This window comes from Amphiprion ocellaris, chromosome 13 (assembly GCF_022539595.1).
Source record: "Amphiprion ocellaris isolate individual 3 ecotype Okinawa chromosome 13, ASM2253959v1, whole genome shotgun sequence".
Lineage (NCBI taxonomy): Eukaryota > Metazoa > Chordata > Actinopteri > Pomacentridae > Amphiprion > Amphiprion ocellaris.
In genome coordinates, this window is record NC_072778.1 from 22,965,455 (window position 1) to 22,973,834 (window position 8,380).

Genomic DNA, 8,380 nt, shown 5'->3' on the forward strand with positions numbered 1-8,380 from the left:
CCTTGACTATAGGGGCGTCCTGGAAAAATGTGATGAGTATAAAGAAATTGAGCAGAGCTCAGTGTACAGATAGTGAGAGGGGAAGATAGGAGTTTTTAGAGCTGCAAGTGATTTAAAAGTTAGTTTGTGTCTGCTTTGAAGAGCAATGTAATCCTAAAACAAATAGTGATCAAAACATTAAAGCCTTATAGCCTGCTTGCTGACCTTAGAAGTTTGGCAATAGCTGATGTAGTGTTCACTTGTAGTCACAGTTACAGTGACGCTGTGCTGCTATCTCGCAATGATACAGAAATCTTTTTTTTTTTTAATCTGTGGATCCAGGCTATAAGCTGCATCACTGGCAAACTCTAATGACATGGTCCTTGTGCCATTTCTCATCTTCCCTGAAAATTTTATCCAAATCCGTTAGTCCATTTTCAAGTAATGTTGCACAGAAGGACAAACATACGCCGATTGTCACACAACTCTGCTGCGTTCCTTGGCGGAGTAATAATAGACTATTTTTTTGAAGAATGGCGTTTATCCCTAAGTTACTATTCCAGAGACCTAGAGATTAATGCCAAGACACAATGAAGCTGTACTGGCAGTATGTAGTGGCTCAACATGTTACTAAGACACTTTATATTGGTTTTTCAAATTTTCACCTGTGTGTAATTATTTATAGTTACTGCTGTATTAACATTTTTTTCTTTTAAATATTGAAATAGATATGTGATGATTTTCAGATACTTTTGATAAATGAAAAATAAAAATAAATAGGACTATTCAATCAAATATAAGATAGAAGTAGGCTGTTTTAAGAGCAACTCTATGCTTGATTTTTAGGAACACCAGATGAAGCAAATCAGTTTGTCAAACTCCAAGCATTGTCTACAGGACATAAAGGCCAAGATTACCAGTAATTTTTCTCCTGTAAATTCAGACAAAACAGAAGTTATTGAAGTTGACCCTAAAAACCTTAGAAACAAGCTACCGAACCAGATAGTTACTCTCGACGGCATTGCCTTGACTTAAAGCACCACTGTGAGAAACCTTTGAATTATTTTTCACCAAGATATGCTGTTTGACTCACATAGAATACGTCTGTAGGAAAGCCTTCTCGCACTTGTGCAATATTTTCAAAATTGTGAGGAACATCCTGTCTCAGTGATGCTGAAAAACTGGTCCATGTATTTATTACTCCCGTATTAGCTTCTCTTTACTGGCTCCCTGTAAAATACACAATCAAGTCAAGAATTCTTCTTCTAACTTACAAAACTCTTAATGGCCAAGCGCCATCTTATCCTAAGCACCTTATAGTACCATATTACCCTAAGAGAACATTACACTCTCAGACTGCATGTTTAATTTCATGGTTCCCAGATTTTCCAGAAGCAGAATTGGAGGCTGAGCCTTGACGAGAGTCCAGGTGGAGTTATGGCACTCTGGAGGCAATGTAGGAACCGGAGGGAAATCCAAAGGGTGGAGTGAGTTCATGAATGCAGTCTATGGTCAGGCAGGGAATGAATGAACCGGAATTACCGTATTTTTGCGACCATAAGACGCACCGTATTAAAAAGGCGCAGTCTCAGTTCCGGGTGCTATTTCTGTATTTAACACATACATAAGGCGCACCGGATTATAGAGCGCGGGCAGGTAAAACATACCTGTACTAGCTTAAAACATGCATGCTAGCGTGTGTTTTAAAAAAGGCAGCAGAAGCAAAATTGAGTTCAGTTGTACTTTATTGAAGTATTTAGCAATGTTTTCACGTTGTTTTTTGATCAATCCTCATTCACAAATCCATCAAAGTCCACATCTTCTGTATCCGAAATGAACAGCTGGGCAAGTTCTCCATGGAACACGCCAGGTTCCCGCTCGTCATTGTCAGAGTCAGTCTCGTTGCCGTGCGGCTCCTCATAAATGATGCCGGCTTTGGCGAAAGCTCGAACAACAGTGCAAGCAGACACGTTAGCCTAAGCATCCGCAATCCATTCACAAATTGTGGCGTAACTCGCCCGGCGCTGCCTCCCAGTCTTAGTAAAACTGTGTTCACCATCTGTCATCCATCGCTCCCACGCCGTTCGAAACTTCACTTTGAACGCCCTGTTTACACCGATTTCCAGCGGTTGGAGTTCCTTCGTCAAGCCTCCCGGAATGATAGCAAGCTCCGAGTTCATTTGCTGCACTTGGTTTTTCACAGCGGCTGTGAGATGGACGCGCATGGAGTCACTGATGCAGTTCTCTATATAAGCAGCGTATCGGCAGGAAATGCTCTGTCAGTCAGTCAAGCGGAGCGCTCATCAAAGTCACACAACAACATTTACAGATTTTGGAACTCGGTGCACACATAAGGCGCACCGCATTATAAGGCGCTCCGTCCATTTTGGAGAAAATTTAAGACTTTTAAGTGCGCCTTATGGTCGCGAAAATACGGTACATAGCAGGAGGGGAGATTGTGAGCAGGTGAGATGAGTGAAGTAATTACTGCAACTGACTCTCATTGCTGCAATCAGACTGTAGGCAGGTGGAAGATGCAGGGAGGAGAGAGAGAGAGACACAGTAGCAAGACGAGGGGACAAGAGAGAGAGAAGAGGAGTGAGAGATGACAGAGATTCACAGACATTGAGAAGTAGGGAGAAAGAAAAAGGAGAAGGACAGGGGCTGGAGCAGGAGCAGGGATTATATCAATTTTAGTTTTTGACAACAACTGTGAAGTCTTAGATTTTGAGGCATAATCAAATCAGTCTCTGCTTACAAATGCATAATACAAAGCCCATGTGTAGCTGGATTTAAAAGGGTTAACAACAATCTCTCCATAGACACCTACACTGCAGGTAATAGTTCCCAACAACATCTGAAACCTATAGGAAAAACAGAAGCAGCGCAAAGTGAATAAGGTGTGTAGTAACACTGTAACACCTTAACACCAAACTATAGGTGGGCAGATCGATCCAAATATCGATAATATTGATACTGGCGTTGGTATTGATATTGAATGATACCAGTGTAATGATATCAATACTTTAGTTTCAGTTTCTGTCCTGTATGTCTGCACTGATGCGGCTTCAACAAACAGGTGACCTGACTATCAGAGGTCCTCCATCTGAGGAGCAGCAGCTAATCCTCCTCTTGTGATTGGATGTTGTACCGTCATGTGACTCAGCGGCACCAGACAAACAAGCAAGCAGGATCAGCTAAATCATATATCACAGTGGTGGAAAGTATAACTTTAATTTCTTCCGTGGCTCTGTCAGTCTGTTCCTGCCTAATGTGTAAAATGAGCTATTTAGCTGTTGTACGTTCCTCAACCAACACTGAGGAAAGACGAGGCAGAGAGAGAGAAATCCAACTGAGACACAACTGATGATCAGACTGCAGGCAGGAAGATTTTGAACCAGAGACAATTATAAAGACTAGTGCTGTAGCAGGGCTACAAAATTAATAACCATTAATCACAATCATAATTTTTAGCTTCTAACCACTATAAGAAAACAATTGACTGTGGCCTTTAAAATTTAAAAATGCACTCCACTCTTAAAAGACATAGCGCACTTACGTGCACTGTTTTCTCTGCTCATAGAAAACAACACGTGGATAAAATCCGTTGCTTTCATTTTGGACTACTTTGAAATGAATACACTTCATCTCACTCCTTTCAAAGTAAATTTTGCTCTCACACCTGTCTGATCACCCAGCCACTGAGCAGCATCTACTGCAGTCTGCGCTGTGAGACGTTCAGGGAACATCGGTAAATGTCTGTCGATAAGCAGATGTTCACCTCGTGAGGCGTTTCACCTGTGACCAGGTGGGTGCAAAGAACTGACAATAACTGGGGGGGTTAAAAGATCATATTTAACATTACAAAAGTAACTGTGCAAAAAAAATTATGTTAAAGCTCTACTACGGAAAAAAATTACTCTGGAGTATCTGTATTGATATCGGCAGTACTGGCCCTGTATTTACTTGGTATCGGATGGATACCAAATCTTGCAGTATTGTACACCACTACAACAAACTATAGGTCCAGTGTAACTTTGACATAAACAAATAAAAAATATGGCAAATGCCTCTTATTTTTTCAGGCTTACTGGCATGAATGAAACCACTGGCTTCTATGCCAGAATAATACTGATAAAATATATTTTAGAAACATACCAAATTTGTGTGTATTTACAATTAATTATAAAATTGCAAGACAAAGATTGCACCGTAACTACAGGTTAGATAGGTAGGTCTCAGCACATTTACACTGAAAATAAATTATTTGTATATCAAAGCATTCTCTCAAAATGCAACATTGTGATTTCGACAGATCATCTCCTTCCAGCCAATAGTCAGAGACGTGTGTATTGTTTGCTCTCCAGTCACAACAAACATCATGAACACAACGAATGACCTAGTCAAACATCATTCAAATCAGCGGTAGTGGAGCCCAATCTGTGGCTTCCCTAAAGCTGCCATTTGGATGGAAATTTGCAACCTTGCCAGCGACCAGTGCTCACGGACTGTCTGTGGTTTCAGACTGAGTTGAGAGTTTATTTCATGTTGACCTTTACAGACCCCGAAGAAAAGATTCGAGATCTTGCAAAGAATTGAACCAAGCTACAGTATTGCGCTCCAAAGAGCTATAATGAAGCAATGATACAGACACAGATTTTCTTATTTGGGGCTGAATATTTTCAATAATGCCACATATTAGGGGTAAGAAATGGTGAGTTAAACTTTCAGTAAAAGTATAATGACACAAAAATAAACTGAGACAGAATTGTTTGTAAACTTAGTGCTCAGTCAAAGCTCCTTGAAGTTAGTAATTACTGATGCATGAGTAGCATACATAGCAGCTGCCTTGCACCAACTTACAGATGGAAAGATATGACCTGGGAATGGCAAGGTCATCCAAATAAAGCCTAACACTTCTAGTGTGACCTGCTTCTTCAGTGTTTTTCAACCATTGCACTTTGCTGAAAAAGCTGTAGTAGAAGTTCTATGTAGACAGCAAACTCATACACATTAGGCATTTACAGTACCTATATAGTTTTTTTTCCTTTTATTGCTTTTCCACATTGACTAATGGTCAGTATAGTTTTGCTTCAAAAAGACTCTTTCATGTCAAAGTGAAAGGGTAGTAATGTAAAATGAAAAAAATTGGCTGCACAAGTATGCACCCCATTTCATGGTACGTGTCCACAGGGGCATTTTTACATGTGAGGCAACACGTTGCTTCCCAGTGTCACATGCTTGGTGGGCATGTCACTCCTGGACCACTAGGTGGTCACATGACAAGTGCTTTACTTTCAGTACAGTGGAGGCATCAAACCAATATGGCGGCACTGTCGTAAACTTTCTCTCTTATTATGAAAACAGCTCAGTAAAAATTCTATACAGTTGCTGAATCTGTCTTTCATTTAGTTTAAAAATGGCTACTTTAGAGGTTTTCCGAAAGCTTCGTGAATGGATGGTAAATGGTCAGTATTCATATAGCGCTTCACTATACCTGTAACAATACCCAAAGCGCTTTACATTATACATCACATTCACCCATTCACACACACATTCACACACTGATGGTGGAAGCTGCCATGCAAGGCGCTAACCACGACCCATCAGGAGCAGTTAGGGGTTCGGTGTCTTGCTCAGGGACACCTCGACATGAGCTCTCCAGGCCAGGGATTGAACCGGTAACCCTCAGGTTACAAGACAGCCACTCTACCCACTGAGCCATGCCACCCCATGAAGTGTCAGATCTCTGCTCAATGCACCTCAATTGCATGCATTTGAGGTCTAGGCTGCTTACTGCAAATGAGGTGCAGGGGGCTACCTGGCAAAATGATGATATATGTGTATGTGTGTGTATATATATGTGTGTATATATATATATATATATATATATATATATATATATATATATATATAGAGGATCCAGAGTCCAGGCAAGAGGGGAGCTGAGCTGACAGCAGGCAAAGCAGGTAGTAATGGTTTGGGGAATAGCTGGCTGATTGTGGGCAGGTGCGCTGATCACTCCAGCTGTCACTCATCACTGCAATCACCAGACTGCAGGCAACGCAGGAGATGCACGGAGTAGAGAGACAGGGAATGAGAGAGACAGGGAATGAGAGAGAGAAGGAGAGATACATGACAGACAGATCAAGACAGATACAGAGACAGGGAGAAGGAAGGAGATCATGACTGGTGGACTGTGAAAATCCTATGCCACTCAGTTTTGCCACCAGCCTGCTGAGGATGACAGTGTGAAAGCTCATCCTCTGTAGATCTTTTGTTTCTGTTGGTTGAAGGTGGGTAAGAGGATGGCTTTGATGTGCTGTAGAACCAGCCTCTCCAAGTGTTTCAGAATGACCTGTGAAGGCTACTGGACTTTTCAGTCCGCTGATGATGGACTTTTTTGGCAGTGGTATAATTGTTGAAGATTTCAGGCTGGGTGGGATGGTGGATGTGGACAGGAGCAAGTTGAAGATTTTAGACTTTAAGACAGTAGAAAGCTGATCTACACATTCTTTTACACATTCTTTTCCTCAGATTTACTGCTCTGTGCACTCACCTCACCTCATGCTCCTGCACAGTGAGGCTGTAGATGTCTGAGGCTGGTGAAGGTGTGGTGTCTGTGCCTGTTGTTTTCACCTCAAAGTGGGCAAAGAAGCAGTTTAGTTCCTCTGCCAGTGAGGCACCACATTTAGGAATTGTGAGATTGCTGGTCTTGTAGTTGGCAGTGTGCTGGATGCCCTACTCACTTGCTGGGCGTCACTGTCATTGCAGTGAGCCTCAATCTTCCTCCTGTAGGCTGCTGTAGCATTCCTGAGGCCTATCATCAGGATGGCTCTAGCAACACTGTATATAGCCCAGTTATTAGGTCTGAAGGTGGTGTTGTGGTCTTTGAAAAGAGATTTAACTTCCTTTGTTATCAAGGTCTTCTGATTGGGGTACACCCAGATGTGGTTGTGGACAGTGACATTATCAAAACAGTTCTGTATGTAGTAGGGTGCAGTCAATATGTATTCCTCCAGGTCCCTGTTAGTCCTACCTCCCGAGTCCTTTCAAAACAGTCCTAAGGTTCTAGATCCGATACCCAGGCTGGGATCTTTCTGTGTGGAGTTTGCAGGTTCTCCCTGTGCCTGCGTAACTTCTTCAATGGGGGCTTCGGCTTCCTCTCACAGTCCAAAAACATACTGAGGTTTATTGGGGATTCTAAATTGTCTGTAGGTGTGAATATGAGTGTGCTTGATTGTTTGTCTCTCAATATTGCCATGTGTTAGACTGGTGACCTGTCCAGGGTGTCTCCTGCCTTCACCCTAAGTCAGCTGGAATAAAATCTAGCCCTCACAACTCTACAGACAATAAAGTGCTGTATAGATAATGGATGGATGGATGGATGGATGGATGGATGGATGGATGGATGGATTGTGGGCTGAGCTTTTCTACTGAGGGGTGTATGCTGGAGTATGGACAAGTGATTTGACAGGCTTAAGTGTGGAAGTGTGTTGCCCAAATTTAGGGGGAATTGACTTTAACTATGCAAGATTAAAATCCCAACTTATGATCTGCCTCTGGTTATGTGCTCTGTTAAGAGATTATGGTGCTGTGCAAGTATTCTTGGGCTATGCTAGCATTAGCATCTGATGGAATGTAAACAGCTGTGACTATAGCAGTAGCAAACTCACGTGTACAATAAATAGGCTTGCATTTAATCGTCATGTACTCCAAATCACCCAGTGATGATTTTGGCATTAGTGCACTTGTTGTTGTGGACATAACTACACAATCCTCCTCCCTTGCTTTTACCAGAGTTCATGTTTTTGTCCCAGCAATATGTAGTGCATCCTGTTATCTCCATGGCAAGCGAGTGAAGCCACGTCACCATTAAGAGTAGGCTCACACTCACACAGGACTCACACAGTCCTGTGTGACTTTGTGGAGATTTGTAGTTAGTTTGTCCATATTGTTGGTGATAGCATCCATGAGAAAAATGCATAGCAGCAGTTTGTGTCGTTGTTTCCTCAGTCTTGTGAGTTGACCAGACAGGCATCCTTGTTTCTGCTTCCTGTGCCACCTTCGTATTCGGTGCTTGCCAGCCAATAACAACCCACGGAGTGCCACAGCAAACTGGTTATGTCCTCTGGTATATTGTGCGAGTGCAAAAAGTCATCCATAACTAACTCAATATGCTATGGACCTCTGATCAGAAGATTGTGTCAACTCTAGCTGGGATGTGCACAACTAAAAGCTGCTGCGTCTGTGCACACCGGCATCTTGTTGCAATTTGATTGTGGATATTCAATGCAACAGAGGTAAACTTAACATCTTAAGTTTTTAGGCGCATAAAACACTATTTTGTGAGTAGTTAAATTCTGTCTGCTACACTCTACTTCCCATCTAGTCGCAAAAT